This window comes from Petromyzon marinus, chromosome 44 (assembly GCF_048934315.1).
Source record: "Petromyzon marinus isolate PM22_M1 ecotype Great Lakes invasive population chromosome 44, UKy_Petmar_22M1.pri1.0, whole genome shotgun sequence".
Classification (NCBI taxonomy): Eukaryota; Metazoa; Chordata; class Hyperoartia; order Petromyzontiformes; family Petromyzontidae; genus Petromyzon; species Petromyzon marinus.
In genome coordinates, this window is record NC_133710.1 from 6,603,879 (window position 1) to 6,622,879 (window position 19,001).

General features: G+C 53.3%; 1 pseudogene across 1 annotated transcript in view; it reads right to left on the reverse strand.

Annotated features, from left to right (window-relative positions):
- Positions 1-19,001, reverse strand: part of LOC116951925 (F-BAR domain only protein 2-like) — a 101,328-nt pseudogene that overhangs the window by 39,906 nt on the left and 42,421 nt on the right. The window contains exons 9-13 of the transcript XR_012946866.1: positions 17,600-17,644; positions 4,797-4,860; positions 3,094-3,115; positions 2,220-2,276; positions 138-196 (exon numbers count right to left, since the gene is read on the reverse strand). The product of XR_012946866.1 is annotated as an F-BAR domain only protein 2-like (transcript). The remainder of the gene's footprint in view (positions 1-137; positions 197-2,219; positions 2,277-3,093; positions 3,116-4,796; positions 4,861-17,599; positions 17,645-19,001) is intronic.

A 19,001-nucleotide genomic window follows, 5' to 3' on the forward strand; every position in this document is an offset into this window, starting at 1 on the left:
GCCTTCTCATTTATGGACTTCATCGCCGCGCTGCGAGGTTTCTCTCGCGCAAGTCCATTTCTGAACGGGCCCGAGGCCATCAACTCGCCGCGCCTTGTGAGAGCGCGGCTGAACGACGGGGGCGTGCGGGAAGGATATCGTTCAGCTCAATGTCCGGGCGGATGCTGTAGCCTTCATCGTCCACCTCCGGTGTTGTCTGCGGGAGGGGGACGACACGGGGGAGACACCAGTCAGCCCCGGACGAGGCCGCTACAGGGGTGCGTCAAAACTTATTTTTGTACTTTTCGATTTAAAGCTTTCGTGACTGCAAGGATTCATCTTATTTGGCTCTTTCGGTAAAGTCACCACGTATAATGAGAATAAAGTAATAAAATAAAACAATAAAATTCTCACGGACGTTTCGGCCACAACACAAGTGGCCTTCTTCAGGTGAAAGGAGCAAACCTGTCGGGACGACAGAGCTACAATTAACGCTGCTAAGATTCGCAGCGTCTTTTAAGCTGGTTGAGAGAAGTGAGGCACCTTGACAAAGGGGTTTACATGTCAAACAGGAGAATTTAGCATTGAAACAGTTGAGGGATTAGCTTGTGACTGGTCACAGAAATAGCTGTGTTAAATTTTGATTTAAAGCTTTCGTGACTGCAGTAATTCATATTCTTAGTTCTTTCGGTAAAGTCACGTTGATGGGAAACAACAAAATAATAAAAGCCTACACATCTACAGAGGCACCTAGTGCATGGACGCCAAAGGGGCTGCAACTACCCAACTATCATACAGAAAACCGATGTGAAAAAAAACCTAAGTCTAAATTACATCAATATAATAAATGTACTCAATATATTCTTCAATAAGCAGAGCTATTAACAGCAACTGGGTATACACTACACTATATAATGAATACCATATAGTAAACAGATAAAAAACTAAAATATAAACTACCTCAATGTTATCAATAAACTCTATATATTCTCCAATCAGCTGAGCTACCAACAATAAGTCGTTATATATCACGATGCTATATGGCGAATTCTGAGAATTCGCAAAAATCATACAATGAATGTGGAGACCACCTGGAGAAGATTCCAGGATATGCGTTGACAACGATGGGGAACAATTGGAGTCTCTTGGACTTTTTGAAGCTATTAACGTGCATCTGTTATCAGGTTACAGTGTATTAATCCGCTCTTTTTCCATTAAAAACGATAGTTCCATTTAATCGTTCACATTTTTTTGAAGCACCCTGTATATCGCAGCCACCCCCCTCCCTCCCCCCCCCGTGCTTCTGTCAAAGTTGGTTCAGCTCCAATTATTCCCCCGCCCGACCCCAACAATGTAGTCACATTGGAGATGGTTCAGCATGGTTTCATGAGTGATTGTTTAACCCAGATGATTCATCACCCCCCGTTGAATCCATGAGATGGTTGAGCCCAAGTATCTCCACTCTCCCCCTATGGTTCCATGAGAGATGGTTCAACCCATGTGTACCCCTCCACTGCGGTTCCATGAGCGATACGTTCGTTCAAACTTGGTGTACCACTCTCACCTCCATAGTCCATAGTCCCCCATAGTCCCATGAGAGATGGTCCAGCCCAGGCGTCTCCCCCACTCCCATAGTCCCATGAGAGATGGTCCAGCCCAGCTGTCTCCCCCACCCCCATAGTTCCATGAGTGATGGTTCAGCCCAGGTGTCTCCCCCCCCCCCATAGTCCCATGAGAGATGGTCCAGCCCAGGTGTCTCCCCCCCCCATAGTCCCATGAGAGATGGTCCAGCCCAGGTGTCTCCCCCCCCCCATAGTCCCATGAGAGATGGTCCAGCCCAGGTGTCTCCCCCACCCCCATAGTTTCATGAGTGATGGTTCAGCCCAGGTGTCTCCCCCCCCCCCCCCATAGTTCCATGAGTGATGGTTCAGCCCAGGTGTCTCCCCCCCCCCCATAGTCCCATGAGAGATGGTCCAGCCCAGGTGTCTCCCCCCCCCCCCCCATAGTCCCATGAGAGATGGTCCAGCCCAGGTGTCTCCCCCACCCCCATAGTTCCATGAGTGATGGTTCAGCCCAGGTGTCTCCCCCCCCCCCCATAGTCCCATGAGAGATGGTCCAGCCCAGGTGTCTCCCCCACCCCCTATAGTTCCATGAGTGATGGTCCAGCCCAGGTGTCTCCCCCACCCCCATAGTTCCATGAGTGATGGTTCAGCCCAGGCAGCTATCTCCCTGTCACTCACATAACGCTGCCAGTCAATCTCGGTGTAGAAGCCGTCGGGAGCGCCGTTAGAACGCTTCTGGGTGTCGAGCCGATGCGACAGCAACAGGAGGAAGTGGAGAAGGTGCAGCAACAGCAGCGGGAGCAGCAGGGAGCAATGCAAAGAGAAGATCAATGAAATCATCGTTGAGAAGAGGAGAATGGGAAATTCGACTGGAAGGTGCAGGAAGAAGACGCGTGAGGTTACGTGCGAGTCCGTGTACGTCTGTGTGGGTAGTGGTGGCGAAGTGGGACTGGCCAAATCACCCCCCCTTCGTGTGCCACTATGGCCTCCTACTGTAGTAACAGCACTTGCCTATGCAGACTATATGGGGCATCTTTGTATTTGTATGGGGAAGTGGCGGTGCAGTGGTTAGCGCATTGCGCTACGAACCTGGGCTATCCGAATTCGATTCCTGCTCACAGCCAACATTAGTGGCAAATATCTAAACCAGTTCTGGGTCTCCAATAGGGCGACTCAGCCTAGTATGTAACATCGCCACGAGAGAGACAAAGGCAGTCGGGCATGGTGCTGGCCACCCACCCCCTCGTGTGCCGGGCCGGCCTTCATGGATGCTCGCTCACAGGACTTGCCCCAACAGCATGTTAAGGCTACACGGGGGTTCTTTGTCATCGTGTATGCGCATGCCAACTGTGCCAGTAGGGAGGACAGGTGGTGCATCTGCCAGTGATCTCAGTCAACCCATGGCACCTGAGTCTGTCCCGTGACCTCCTGCCAACGAGCATTTGACACTTCACGTGGTCTCAACGTGCACCTAGCCTGGCACAAGCGCTGTGGTGACGTCACCACCGCTTAGTGGCGAACGGTGTTGTTGTCGTGTGTGCAGAGCTCACACCTGGTCGGCATCCTGAGAGCCTCTGTAGGTGGTGGACAGGAAAGAAAAACACGCACGCACGCACACACACACGTGCACGCAAGTGAACGGCAAACATCACCACCACTCAAACATTCACACCGCGCCTCCCATGCGGTAACATCTCGAGGCGCCCTGCGCCAGGGGACCCCCAGGGGCAGCCGCCCCTGTGTGGCACAGTGTGAACGCGGCACCAGGCCAACGAGCGGGCATCGGTCTGCCAGTAGCGGGCGACGTTGCAGTGCGGTTTTTCCCAATGTGGCAATCTGCGAGTCACTTGCCAGATTTGGCAAATTTGGAGCGTGGCGCCGTCGCACGAACAACGCGACGGAATCTTTAATGTCCGCTGTGAAGCGGACAACGTGTATGTTTGGCTAGTGCACCCGCATTGCGCGTGTGTGCATGCCAAACCTCTTTCGCACCGTGCGTAGCCAACCGTGCGCCAAGCGGAGGTGCATAGAGATGCAGGCAAAGATTCCCCCGTATAGTCTCCCAACAGACTTTTGGGGGCAAGTGCTGTTCGCGAGCACCCAACAAGGCCGGAACGGCACACGAGTGGGTGGGTGGCCAGCACCACGCCCGACCACCTTTGTCTCCCCAGCGCTAGCGATGTTTACACACTGTGCAGGGTAGTAATTGAAGGTTACGTGTCTCTCTACCCGTGGTCGCGTGGATTTTTCTAACGGGTCCTCTGGTTTTTCCCTCCACATTCAGAATCAACGTCACGCGCCTAAAGTATTCGGCTGCTGTACATTTTCACGTGGTGATAAGCCACTTCTCGTTGGGCTATCATTTATGATAGCCAGGTCGCTTCGAAAACTGAAGGTATATATCTCAGTGGGCCTTACCTGGTCAAATAAAACATTGTTAAGTTTTATCATGGGGGCTTTCTTGGCAGTATCTAAATGTGTCACTCCTGAGACTAGGCCATAAGGAAGACCGTCTCTGGTGTAGGCCAATCAGTTTCAAGAGAATGCCATATATTATCAGGGCATGTTTGTTTGCATGTTCACCGCAAGTACTGTGTGGTTAATGCAAGCTTGATTCCATGCGCAAGGTATCGATTTGGTGTTTGAACATCTTAACACCTCCTGTTTTATTGCCAGAAAGGGTAAAACGTATTCTTATTTTTCATATGTTTAGTTTCAATTGACGTGATCCGGCAACCCCGGCCTCCGAACCTCTGGGGATCGGCGGCATACGACGCTAACCGCTGCCTGGGCGGGCCCCGCTCACTAAGAAGGGCCCCGCTCGCTACGTAGGGCCCCGCTCGCTACGGAGGGCCCCGCTCGCTACGGAGGGCCCCGCTCGCTACGGAGGGCCCCGCTCGCTACGGAGGGCCCCGCTCGCTACGGAGGGCCCCGCTCGCTACGGAGGGCCCCGCTCGCTACGTAGGGACCCGCTCGCTACGTAGGGCCCCGCTCGCTACGTAGGGCCCCGCTCGCTACGTAGGGCCCCGCTCGCTACGGAGGGCCCCGCTCGCTACGTAGGGCCCCGCTCGCTACGTAGGGCCCCGCTCGCTACGTAGGGCCCCGCTCGCTACGGAGGGCCCCGCTCGCTACGGAGGGCCCCGCTCGCTACGGAGGGCCCCGCTCGGTGCAGCGGCATCGTCGTCGTCGTCACGGCGCCAGCAGAGCGGCTCTCCATCCATCGGGATCCCAATGTCGACGGGCGATCGCACTCACGTGGACTCGGAGTCCTTGTCTTTCCTCTTAATCCCAAACGTGAGCTTAGTCCGTTTTTTCAGTCCTGGGACGACACACACGACAACAAACACAGACATAGATCCCCCCCTCCCGTGTAGCATCAGCAGACCTTTTTGTGGCTGTTAGCGAGAAGTTATGATGAAGGCCGGTAGGGCACACGAGGTGCTGGGTGGCGAGCACCACGCCCAGCTGCCGCTGTCTCCCTAGTGTCGATGTTTACACACCGCACCAGGTACACACACACACGTACACGTGTACACACACACACGTACACGTGTACACACAAACACGTGTACACACAAACACGAGTGTACACACACACAAACACGAGTGTACACACACACACGTGTACACACACACACACGTGTACACACACAAACACACATGTACACACACAAACACACGTGTACACACACAAACACACGTGTACACACACAAACACACGTGTACACATACAAACACGCACGTGTACACATACAAACACGCACGTGTACACACACACACAAACACGTGTACACACAAACACACGTGTACACAGACACGTACACGTGTACACAGACACGTACACGTGTACACAGACACGTACACGTGTACACACAAACACACGTCTACACACAAACACGAGTCTACACACAAACACGAGTCTACACACAAACACGAGTCTATACACACGTGTACACACAAACACACGTGTACAACAACAACAACCGCCATTCGCCACTAAGTGGTGGTGACGTCACCACGACGCTTGTACCAGGCCATGTGCACCTTGAGGCCACGTGAAGTGTCGAACGCCCGCTGTCAGGAGGTCACGGGGCAGACCCAAGTGCCACGGGTCGACTGACGAAGATGACTGAGATGTACTCTTTGTTTTTTTTCGGTAAAGTCACGTAGGTAAAATAAAAAAAACAACTAAATTAAATCACGACGTTTCGGAGGCAACACAAGCTTCCGTCTTCAGGTGAAACTGACTGAGATGACTGCCTTAATGATTAATTAATGACTGAGATGACTGGCTGATGCACCACCTGTGCCCCCTACTGTGTCAACCTGCTGTGCTTTAGCCACCCGGCGCTCCGCTCGTTGTTGTGAGCGTCGCTCCTCCGCCCTCCGTTGTTGTTGGAGGGCGACTGCCTCCAACTGCCCAGTAGCATTCTTCACGAGCCTCCTCCACAGAGGCCGATCTTGACACCGCTGGTACCAGTCATCGGCAAGTCCACTCAGCTCCACGTCCTCCTGTACCACATCACTCCTTCTCTTCTCTAGCCCGTGCCGTGCCCGTTTAGCCCCCTCGATCCGGCCGAACAAAAGCTGTTTCGGCATGCGGTGGCTGGGCATGCGGGCTACATGACCCAGCCAACGCAGCCTTGCCTGTCGGAGGAGCTCACCGATGGGACTTTGTCCAGATCTTTCCAGGATTTGTGAGCTCCTCGCACTATCCAGCCTGGTTAAACCCAGGATGGATCGTAGGCAGGCCAGTCTAAATGTTTCCAATCTGCGAAGATGCTCCATTAAAGTGGGGGGGGGGTCCACGTTTCGCAAGCGTAGAGAAGGGAGGGAATGACCGTGGCCGAGAAGACCTGAAGCTTAATGCGGAGCGACAGACCAGGCAGCTTCCACACGGCGTTACGCAACCGATAAAAAGATATTGCCGCTCGACTTATTCGGAGTAAGACCTCTGCTATTAAACTGGAGCCGGTCATAAGCACACTGCCCAGGTATGGGAAACTCTCCACTCTCTCCACAACTGCCCCATCACCGATTGGCAGTTGTGGGGGTGGAGTGTCCGATGGTACAAAATACCCAGGCAGGTGCTTAGTTTTGGTGGGGCTGATGGTAAGGCCCCACCTCTTAGTAGCACGCTCCAGTCTCAGCAGCAGCGTCTCCAACTCCTCCTCTGAATGAGCAGCTATTACCAAATCATCGGCATACATAACATGGTTTAGCAATAGGGAGCCATCCCTTGACCGCACCCGGGCATCGATCAGCCTCCCATTATATCTGTACCAAATGGAGATTCCCCCGGTGTACACACACACACACGTGTACACACACGTGTACACACACACACACGTGTACACACACGTGTACACACACACACGTGTACACACACGAGTGTACACACACGAGTGTACACACACGAGTGTACACACATACGTGTACGCACACACAAACACACGAGTGTACACACATACAAACACACGAGTGTACACACATACAAACACACGAGTGTACACACATACAAACACACGAGTGTACACACATACGTGTACGCACACACAAACACACGTGTACACACACACGTGTACACACACACGTGTACACACACACGTGTACACACACACGTGTACACACACACGTGTACACACGTGTACACACACACACGTGTACACACGTGTACACACACACACGTGTACACACACGTGTACACGTGTACACACACACGTGTACACGTGTACACACACACGTGTACACGTGTACACACACACGTGTACACGTGTACACACACACGTGTACACGTGTACACACACACGTGTACACGTGTACACACACGTGTACACGTGTACACACACACGTGTACACGTGTACACACACACGTGTACACGTGTACACACACACGTGTACACACGCACGTGTACACGTGTACACACGCACGTGTACACACACACGTGTACACGTGTACACACACACGTGTATACACACAGGTGTACACACACACAAACACGTGTACACACAAACACACGTGTACATGGATGAGGACCTTCTCTTGCTGTGCGGTTGGTGGGGGCTATGCGACCAAACTTCACCACGGTGGTCAGCGTGGGGCTGGTGAAAGTAGGGAGCATAGAACTACTACCAACTTGGTCCAAACCACAAGGAAATGTGGCGCTCACCTCCCGCTATTTGTGACTGCCAAGCGCGGCTCTTCTGAGATCGCCTTTTTTTTACTCCAGGGAACGCAGCGCGCTCCTGGGGGTTGCACCTTCTCAATTCTAACGTGTTTTCGTGTTCTTGTTCGTGTGTTCTTGTTGGTGTTTTCGTGTTCTTGTTCGTGTGTTCTTGTTCGTGTGTTCTTGTTCGTGTGTTCTTGTTCGTGTGTTCTTGTTCTTGTTTTCGTGTTCTTGTTTTCGTGTTCTTGTTCGTGTGTTCTTGTTCGTGTTTTCGTGTTTTCGTGTTCTTGTTTTCGTGTTCTTGTTTTCGTGTGTTCTTGTTGGTGTTTTCGTGTTCTTGTTTTCGTGTTCTTGTTCGTGTGTTCTTGTTCGTGTTTTCGTGTTCTTGTTCGTGTGTTCTTGTTCTTGTTTTCGTGTTCTTGTTCGTGTGTTCTTGTTTTCGTGTTCTTGTTCGTGTGTTCTTGTTGGTGTTTTCGTGTTCTTGTTTTCGTGTTCTTGGTGTTTTTGTTGGTGTTTTCGTGTTCTTGTTCTTGTTTTCGTGTTCTTGTTTTCGTGTTCTTGTTCGTGTGTTCTTGTTCTTGTTTTCGTGTTCTTGTTTGTGTTTTCGTGTTCTTGTTTTCGTGTTCTTGTTTTCGTGTTCTTGTTTGTGTTTTCGTGTTTTCGTGTTCTTGTTTGTGTTTTCGTGTTTTCGTGTTCTTGTTCGTGTGTTCTTGTTCGTGTTTTCGTGTTTTCGTGTTCTTGTTCTTGTTTTCGTGTTCTTGTTTTCGTGTTCTTGTTCTTGTTCGTGTGTTCTTGTTCGTGTTTTCGTGTTTTCGTTCTTGTTTTCGTGTTCTTGTTTTCGTGTTCTTGTTCTTGTTCGTGTGTTCTTGTTCGTGTTTTCGTGTTCTTGTTTTCGTGTTCTTGTTTTCGTGTTCTTGTTCGTGTTTTTGTGTTCGTGTGTTCTTGTTGGTGTTTTCGTGTTCTTGTTTTCGTGTTCTTGTTCGTGTGTTCTTGTTCGTGTGTTCTTGTTGGTGTTTTCGTGTTCTTGTGTTCTTGTTCGTGTGTTCTTGTTGGTGTTTTCGTGTTCTTGTTTTCGTGTTATTGTTCGTGTTTTTGTGTTTTTGTTTGTTGTGGTTGCACCTGATTCAAGAGACGAATGGCTCACAGGGCTATACCAAAATAAATAAACTGAAAACTGAAACACTCAACCCAACAACAACCCCCCCCTCCCCATCCCATACACACACACACTTTGACAAAACGTGACAGGGAGGATTGTTTTGTTCGCAGCGAGGTATAAAACGGTGGGCGAGTGCAAGATGCCGCTTCGACAACACCGACGAGGCGGGACTACACTCCCCTGACCCGTCCCAGAGCGTTTCATTCCAGACCAATACTCTCAAAACATTAGAGGTCACCTCCTCTTCCTCCTCCTCTCAGTAAAGTGCCCTGGACCTCGGGCGAAATGCGTTCGGTTCCGTTTCAACTTTCCTATTCACTTTCCTGTTTGTGTTCAGATTCATTTTTCCTATTGACGTTCCTATTAATGTTCCTATTCATGTCCCTGTCCATTTTCTTATTCGCGTTTCTATTCGTTTTCCGATTCACTTTCACGTTAATTTTCCTATTCACGTTCCTGGTCACTTTCCTATTCACGCTCCTATTCACGTTCCTGTTCATGTCTGTCCCTATCCATTTTCTTATTCACTTTCCTATTCACTTTCCTATTCACTTTCCTATTCACTTTCCTATTCCCTACCCTATTCGCTTTCCCTCTTCACTGTCCCCATTCGTTCGTTCTATTCAGTTTCTGTGAATGACCCGAGCACTGGGGGGGGGGGGGAGGGGTGGGGGGCTTGTCACGTGCTCCCCTCGCTGCAGCTCCATCTCGCCTCTTGCACGCGACGACTCCAGCAAACGTAGCGGACGTTACGGACACATCGCTGCGTTGCCACTATATACACACGCACACACGTGTATATTTTATATCTTTTTTTCTTTTAAAGATTACGCTCAAGAAACCGTATCGCAGAATCTAGCTAATCGTTGCACGGTGAGGTAAACGAGCTGGGACATATATTAAGAATAGAAATATATTTATTTTTAAAAAATATATAATATATAATGTATATGTTCTAACTAGTTTTCTTGAGCTTAATTTAACTTTTGAACGTATTTTTAAGTAATTTGGTTGAGATGTGTTGTCAGGGGTTGGCAGCATGTGTGGTGAGCGTGGTGAGTGTGGTGAGCGTGGTGTGGGTGGTGTGGGTGGTGTGGTGAGCGTGGTGTGGTGAGGGTGGTGTGGTGAAGAGCGGTAAGGTGTGTGGTGAGTGTGGTGTGCTGAGCGTGGTGTGCTGAGCGTGGTGTGCTGAGCGTGGTGTGCTGAGCGTGGTGTGCTGAGCGTGGTGTGGTGTGGTGAGTGTGGTGAGTGTGGTGTGGTGAGGAGCGGTAAGGTGTGTGGTGAGTGTGGTGTGGTGAGCGTGGTGTGGTGAGTGTGGTGTGGTGAGCGTGGTGTGCTGAGCGTGGTGTGCTGAGCGTGGTGTGCTGAGCGTGGTGTGCTGAGCGTGGTGTGGGTGGTGTGGTGTGGTGAGTGTGGTGTGGTGAGGAGCGGTAAGGTGTGTGGTGTGGGTGGTGAGGTGAGGGTGGTGTGGTGAGGGTTGTGTGGTGAGCCTTTTTTGGTTAGAGTTGTGTGGTGAGGGTGGTTGAGGGCGTTTTGTGAATGAGTCGCGTTCAACGCAAAGCAACGTGTACGGTGAGGTGTGTTGGTGGTGAGGTGTGTTGGTGGTGAGGTGTGATGGGTGGTGAGGTGTGGATGGTGGTGAGGTGTGGATGGTGGTGAGGTGTGGATGGTGGTGAGGTGTGGATGGTGGTGAGTGTGAGTTGGTGGTGAGGGGTGGATGGTGGTGAGGTGTGTATGGTGGTGAGGTGTGGATGGTGGTGAGGTGTGTTGGTGGTGAGGTGTGGATGGTGGTGAGGTGTGGATGGTGGTGAGGTGTGGATGGTGGTGAGGTGTGTTGGTGGTGAGGGGGTGGATGGTGGTGAGGGGTGGATGGTGGTGAGGTGTGGATGGTGGTGAGGTGTGGATGGTGGTGAGGTGTGGATGGTGGTGAGGTGTGTTGGTGGTGAGGTGTGGATGGTGGTGAGGTGTGGATGGTGGTGAGGTGTGTTGGTGGTGAGGGGTGGATGGTGGTGAGGGGGTGGATGGTGGTGAGGTGTGTTGGTGGTGAGGTGTGTTGGTGGTGAGGTGTGTTGGTGGTGAGGTGTGTTGGTGGTGAGGTGTGTTGGTGGTGAGGTGTGATGGTGGTGAGGTGTGCATGGTGGTGAGGTGTGGATGGTGGTGAGGTGTGGATTGTGGTGGTGTGTTGGTGGTGAGGTGTGTTGGTGGTGAGGTGTGTTGGTGGTGAGGTGTGATGGTGGTGAGGTGTGTTGGTGGTGAGGTGTGGATGGTGGTGAGGTGTGGATGGTGGTGAGGTGTGATGGTGGTGAGGTGTGTTGGTGGTGAGGTGTGGATGGTGGTGAGGTGTGGATGGTGGTGAGGTGTGTTGGTGGTGAGGTGTGGATGGTGGTGAGGTGTGTTGGTGGTGAGGTGTGGATGATGGTGAGGTGTGGATGGTGGTGAGGTGTGGATGGTGGTGAGGTGTGGATGGTGGTGAGGTGTGTTGGTGGTGAGGTGTGGATGGTGGTGAGGTGTGTTGGTGGTGAGGTGTGGATGGTGTGAGGTGTGGATGGTGGGTGAGGTGTGGATGGTGGTGAGGTGTGATGGTGGTGAGGTGTGTTGGTGGTGAGGTGTGTTGGTGGTGAGGTGTGGATGGTGGGGAGGTGTGGATGGTGGTGAGGTGTGTTGGTGGTGAGGGGTGGATGGTGGTGAGGTGTGGATGGTGGTGAGGTGTGGATGGTGGTGAGGTGTATTAGTGGTGAGGTGTGTTGGTGGGTGAGGTGTGGATGGTGGTGAGGTGTGTTGGTGGTGAGGTGTGGATGGTGGTGAGGTGTGGATGGTGGTGAGGGGTGGATGGTGGTGAGGTGTGTATGGTGGTGAGGTGTGCTGGTGGTGAGGTGTGTTGGTGGTGAGGTGTGGATGATGGGGGTGTGGATGGTGGTGAGGTGTGGATGGTGGTGAGGTGTGGATGGTGGTGAGGGTGTGGTGGTGGTGAGGTGTGGATGGTGGTGAGGTGTGTTGGTGGTGAGGTGTGGATGGTGGTGAGGTGTGGATGGTGGTGAGGTGTGGATGGTGGTGAGGTGTGATGGTGGTGAGGTGTGTTGGTGGTGAGGTGTGTTGGTGGTGAGTGTGTGTGGTGGTGAGGTGGTGGATGGTGGTGTGGTGTGTTGGTGGTGAGGTGTGTTGGTGGTGAGGTGTGGACGATGGTGAAGTGTGGACGATGTTGAGGTGTGGACGATGGTGAGGTGTGGATGGTGGTGAGGTGTGGATGGTGGTGATGTGTGGATGGTGGTGAGGTGTGGATGGTGGTGAGGTGTGGATGGTGGTGAGGTGTGTTGTGGTGAGGTTGTTGGTCGTGAGGTGTGGATGGTGATGGAGGTGTGGATGGTGGTGAGGTGTGTGGGGGTGAGGGTGGATGGTGGTGAGGTGTGATGGTGGTGAGGCTGTGTTGGTGGTGAGGTGTGTTGGGGTGAGGGGTGGATGGTGGTGAGGTGTGTGGTGGAGGTGAGGTGTGTTGGTGGTGAGGTGTGTTGGTGGTGAGGTGTGGATGGTGGTGAGGTGTGGATGGTGGTGAGGGGTGTTGATGGTGAGGTGTGGATGGTGGTGAGGGTGGATGGTGGTGAGGGGTGGATGGTGGTGAGGTGTGGATGGTGGTGAGGTGTGTTGGTGTGAGGTGTGATGGTGGTGAGAGTGTTGGTGGTGAGGTGTGTTGGTGGTGAGGTGTGTTGGTGGTGAGGTGTGTTGGTGGTGAGGTGTGATGGTGTGAGGTGTGTTGGTGGTGAGGTGTGGATGGTGTGTGAGGGTGGATGGTGGTGTGGTGTGTTGGTGGTGAGGTGTGTTGGTGGTGAGGTGGTGGATGATGGTGAGGTGTGGATGGTGGTGAGGTGTGGATGGTGGTGAGGTGTGGATGGTGGTGAGGTGTGTTGGTGGTGAGGTGTGTTGGTGGTGAGGTGTGGTTGGTGGTGAGGTGTGGATGGTGGTGTGGTGTGTGGATGGTGTGGGGTGTGGTGGGTGAGGTGTGTTGGTGGTGAGGGTGTTGGTGGTGAGGCGTGGATGGTGGTGAGGTGTGTTGGTGGTGAGGTGTGATGGTGGTGAGGTGTGTTGGTGGTGAGGTGTGTTGGTGGTGAGGTGTGTTGGTGGTGAGGTGTGTTGGTGGTGAGGGTGGATGGTGGTGAGGTGTGGATGGTGGTGAGGTGTGTTGGTGGTGAGGTGTGGATGGTCGTGAGGTGTGGATGGTGGTGAGGTGTGGATGGTGGTGAGGTGTGTTGGTGGTGAGGTGTGGATGGTCGTGAGGTGTGGATGGTGGTGAGGTGTGTTGGTGGTGAGGTGTGTTGGTGGTGAGGTGTGGATGGTGGTGAGGTGTGGATGGTGGTGAGGTGTGTGGTGGTGAGGTGTGGATGGTGGTGAGGGTGTTGGTGTAGGTGTGGGTGGTGGCGAGGGTGGATGGTGGTTGAGGTGTGGATGGTGGTGAGGTGTGTTGGTGGTGAGGTGTGTTGGTGGTGAGGTGTGTTGGTGGTGAGGTGTGTTGGTGGCGAGGTGTGTTGGTGGTGAGGTGTGGATGGTGGTGAAGTGTGTTGGTGGTGAGGTGTGTTGGTGGTGAGGTGTGTTGGTGGTGAGGTGTGTTGGTGGTGAGGTGTGTGGTGGCGAGGTGTGTTGGTGGTGAGGTGTGTTGGTGGTGAGGTGTGATGGTGGTGAGGTGTGTTGGTGGTGAGGTGTGGATGGTGGTGAGGGGTGGATGGTGGTGAGGTGTGTTGGTGGTGAGGTGTGGATGGTGGTGAGGTGTGTTGGTGGTGAGGCGTGTTGTGGTGTGCGGTGATGGTGGTGAGGTGTGTTGGTGGTGAGGTGTGGATGGTGGTGAGGTGTGTTGGTGGTGAGGTGTGTTGGTGGTGAAGTGTGTTGGTGGTGAGGTGTGGATGATGGTGAGGTGTGGATGGTGGTGAGGTGTGTGGTGGTGGGTGTGTTGGTGGTGAGGGGTGGATGGTGGTGAGGGGTGGATGGGTGGAGGTGTGGATGGTCGGTGAGGTGTGTGGTGTGAGGTGAGGTGTGTTGTTGGTTGAGGGGTGGATGGTGGTGAGGGGTGGATGGTGGTGAGGTGTGGATGGTGGTGAGGTGTGGATGGTGGTGAGGTGTGTTGGTGGTGAGGTGTGGATGGTGGTGAGGTGTGTGGTGGTGAGGTGTGTTGGTGGTGAGGTGTGTTGGTGGTGAGGTGTGATGGTAGGTGAGGGATGGTGGTGAGGTGTGGATGGTGGTGAGGTGTGTTGGTGGTGAGGTGTGATGGTGGTGAGGTGTGTTGGTGGTGAGGGGTGGATGATGGCGAGGTGTGGATGGTGGTGAGGTGTGGATGGTGGTGAGGTGTGTTGGTGGTGAGGTGTGGATGGTGGTGAGGTGTGGATGGTGGTGAGGTGTGTTGGTGGTGAGGTGTGTTGGTGGTGAGGTGTGGATGGTGGTGAGGTGTGTTGGTGGTGAGGTGTGTGGTGTGAGGTGTGTTGGTGGTGAGGATGGTGGTGAGGTGTGATGGTGGTGAGGTGTGGATAGTGGTGAGGTGTGGATGGTGGTGAGGTGTGGATGGTGGTGAGGTGTGTTGGTGGTGAGGTGTGTGTTGTGTGTGTGGTGGTGAGGTGTGTTGGTGGTGAGGTGTGATGGTGGTGAGGAGTGTTGGTGGTGAGGTGTGTTGGTGGTGAGGTGTGGATGGTGGTGAGGTGTGTTGGTGGTGAGGTGTGTTGGTGGTGAGGTGTGTTGGTGGTGAGGTGTGTTCGTGGTGAGATGTGTTGGTGGTGAGGTGTGGATGGTGGTGAGGTGTGGATGGTGGTGAGGTGTGTTGGTGGTGAGGTGTGGATGGTGGTGAGGGTGTTGGTGGTGAGGTGTGATGGTGGTGAGGGGTGTTGGTGGTGAGGTTGTGTTGGTGGTGAGGTGTGCAGGAGGAGCAGCAGGCGGCAGCAGGAGGAGCAGCAGGAGGAGGAGCAGGAGGAGGAGGAGTTTCTCATTCCCGTCGTCAGTGGTCGGCAGGGTAGCAGGAAGCAGTAGAACACTAACAGACCTGTTGCTGTTAGCGAGCACCTATTAAGGTGCCCGGCACGGTACACGAGGGGGGTGGGGTGGCTAGCACCACGCCCGGCCGCCTTTGTCTTCCCGCCAGTGACGATGTTTACACACTGCACCAGGTACTCAATTGAGGCTGAGTCGACCTAGGGGAGACCCAGGACCGGTTCAGATAATCGTCACCGGTGTTGGCCGTGAGCGGGAATCGAACCCGGGTCGCCAGGTTCGTAGCGCTGCGCGCTGACCGCTACACCAGCACACACAACAACTAAGTGGCGGTGACGTCACCACGACGCTTGTGCCAGGCCATGTGCACCTTGAGGCCACGTGAAGTGTCGAACGCCCGCTGGCAGGAGGTGACGAGGCAGACCCAAGTGCGCGCACACACACACACAACACACACACACCAACACACACACACCAACACACACACACCAACGTACACACACACACACACCAACACACACACACCACCACACACACACAACACACACACACACACACACACAACCACACACACACACCAACACACCAACACACACACACACCAACACCCACACACACACCCACCCACACACACACACACCCACACACACCAACACACACACACACCCACACACACACACCAACACACACACACACCAACACCCACACACACACCAACACCCACACACACACCAACACCCACACACACACCAACACCCACACACACACCAACACCCACACACCAACACACACACACACCAACACACACACCAACACACACACACACCAACACACACACCAACACACACACACACCAACACACACACACCAACACACACACCAACACACACACCAACACCCACATACACACACCCACACACACACACCAACACCCACACCAACACACCAACACATACACACACCAACAAACACACACACCAACAAACACACAGCAACACACACACCAACACACACACAGCAACACACACACAGCAACACACACACAGCAACACACACACACCAACACACACACCAACACACACACCAACACACACACAGCAACACACACACACCCACACACACACACCAACACACACACACACCAGCACACACATACACACACCAGCACACACCAGCACACACCAGCACACACCAGCACACACACACACCAGCCAACACACAGCAACACACACACACACACAACACACACACCAACACACACACACAACACACACACACCAGCACACACATACACACACCAGCACACACCAGCACACACCAGCACACACACACACCAGCACACACACACACCAGCACACACCAGCACACACCAACACACACACCAACACACACACACACCAACACGCCAACACACACACACACCAACACGCCAACACACCAACACACACACTCCAACACACACCAACACACAAACACACCAACACACACACACACACACACCAACACACACACACACCAACACACACACACACCACACACACACACACACACACACACACACAACACACACACACACCAACACACACACACCAACACACACACACCAACACACACACACCAACACACACACAACACACCAACACACACACCAACCACACACACCAACACACACACCAACACACACACCAACACACACACCAACACACACACACACCACACACACACACCAACACACACACACACCAACACACACACACACCAACACACACACCAGCACACACCAGCACACACACCAGCACACACCAGCACACACACACACCCCAGCAGCAACACACACCAGCACCAATACACACCAGCAGCAACACACACCAGCACCAACACACACCAGCACCAACACACACCAGCACCAACACACACAGAGATGCACCAAGTGCTGTTAGTGAGCACCTTACGAAGGCCGGTAACGGTACACGAGGGGGTGGGGTGGCCAGCACCACGCCCGACCGCCTTTGTCTCCCTAGTGGCAATGTTTACACACTGCACCAGGTACTCATTTGAGGCTGAGTCGACCTAGGGGAAGCCCGGGACCGGTTAAGATAATCGTCACTGGTGTTGGCCGTGAGCGGGAATCGAACCCGTGTCGCCGGGTTAGCGCAGCGCGCTAACCGCTACACTATCGCTCCCCACAACACACACACACTAACACACACACCAACATAGACACACACCAACACACACACACAGATGCACCAACACACACACACACACTAAATGGTCCACTCATTCTCCCATCGTTCACCATCTGCAACCGCGCGGGCTGAGCGGAAAATAAAAAAAAATACACGCACCTCTAAATCATCTCTCGACCACATCACCGTGCTAGATTAAACAGCCATCGCTGCCACCAGAAAGCACGGCACGTACAAGCACAAGGACCCCCTCCCGCGTTGCGTTGCTAAGCCTGCCGAGCCAAGTGACGTTCGCGAGCACCCATGAAGGCCGGCAGGGTACACGCGCGATGCTGTTACACATCGTCAATTAATGTGTTTGTGTGTGTTGGGGGGGGGGAGGAGGACGCGTGCGAACATTGTATACGCGTGTCTGTGTGAAGACGAGATGCTCCCAGGGTGATTTGAATGAGTGCAGCTGGGTCATGGCAACATCATCACGGCACGAAACGGGTGTGGTGGTGGTGATAGTCGAGGCTGATTATTCTAGAACGAGTCTTCCCCCTGTGCGAGCGGCGGCTGCTGTGCCGTAGAGCAACATACCTTCCATCATGGTGGCTGAGTTACATTCCTGTGATTCAACGGGGCCTGAAAGACAGAGAGAGAGAGGGGGGGAGAGAAGTGGGAGGGAGAGACCGGGAGAGGGGAGAGAGAGGGAGAGCAGAGGGAGAGACAAGAGAGGCAGAGAGGCAGGGGATTGAGAGAAGAGAGAGGGACGGACGGGGAGAGAAGGGAGTTGGGGTGGGGGCAGATGGAGGGTTGCGTCACAAGTGATGCTGGTGGTGATGTCACGTGGGCCTGGATTTCAGGGAGAGGATTGAGGGAGGCGCTGCGAGAAGGGAAGATGAGACCCGACCGCCTTCGAGACTCATGGAGTCTGATTAAGGATGGGCGGGGGGGGTCTGCAGGAATCAGTGATCACAACACTTCACTCCAGCTCGAGCTGTCTCCAGGGCTGAGCTCCGGAAAATATCTCACCCCCCCCCATCAACTCTCGGGAGGGGGGGGGGTTGCCCCGGAAGATATAACCTGGGAAATGAATCCCAGGTTGATGGCTGTCGTGATCAGTGCTCGTCACGTGCCGTGACTGTGTGTGGCGGACTGCGTCAGCCAGAGGATGATCGTAGTCGTCGCGGACGACAATCACCATCATCTGCAGCAGCATCGTCAGCAGCAGCAGTGAATGGTGACGATAATTCAACGGCATCACCGTCGTCAGTAATTAGCATCATCAAGCGAATCATCGATCGTGGTTGTCAATCCGTACGGACAAACATAATTATCATCGTTAGGGAGTCGTAATCGTCACCATTGTCATCATCATCGAATCATCGTATTCTCCATTATCATTAATTAATATGATCATCAGCACCATCATTCATAATCCGCAATCATGATTCCTGCTGGATTGTGCTTGTGCTCGGAACAGACCGGTAGTCTTTGCCATAGGAATGTGGAATTTCAACAACAAAAATTGTCTCGGTGCCAACCGAGTGGATAAGCATTGATCCCTGTGCTCTGTGTGACCTTTGGCTTGTGGCGCAAGTCAAAGGTCAAGCCATCGAGTGCGAGTAAACTGAGCCGTCGTTTACGTGACAAACCTTGCTAGTTGGCTGTGTCGGGTGGTGGCGGGTTTAACGACACATTTATATATTTACGCGATCTAACCTACGCGTTAAACTGAGCCATCGTCCCTGCACGCTGTCGAAAAATCGGCACCGTCCGACGAGACTGCGGTTTAGGATATACCGGGTCCCGTCACGGACACGTGGAGTTTAATAACACCGACTCGGCATAGAGGGGGTGAAAGCGATGTGCGTGCACTGTGCCGCGAACCGGGCGACCAGAGATCATTTAAATCCCCGTCCACGGCTAACATCAGAGTCAAAACCACCCGACTCACCAACCCGCACTGACCAGCGTGGTGAAGTATGGTCAAAACAAC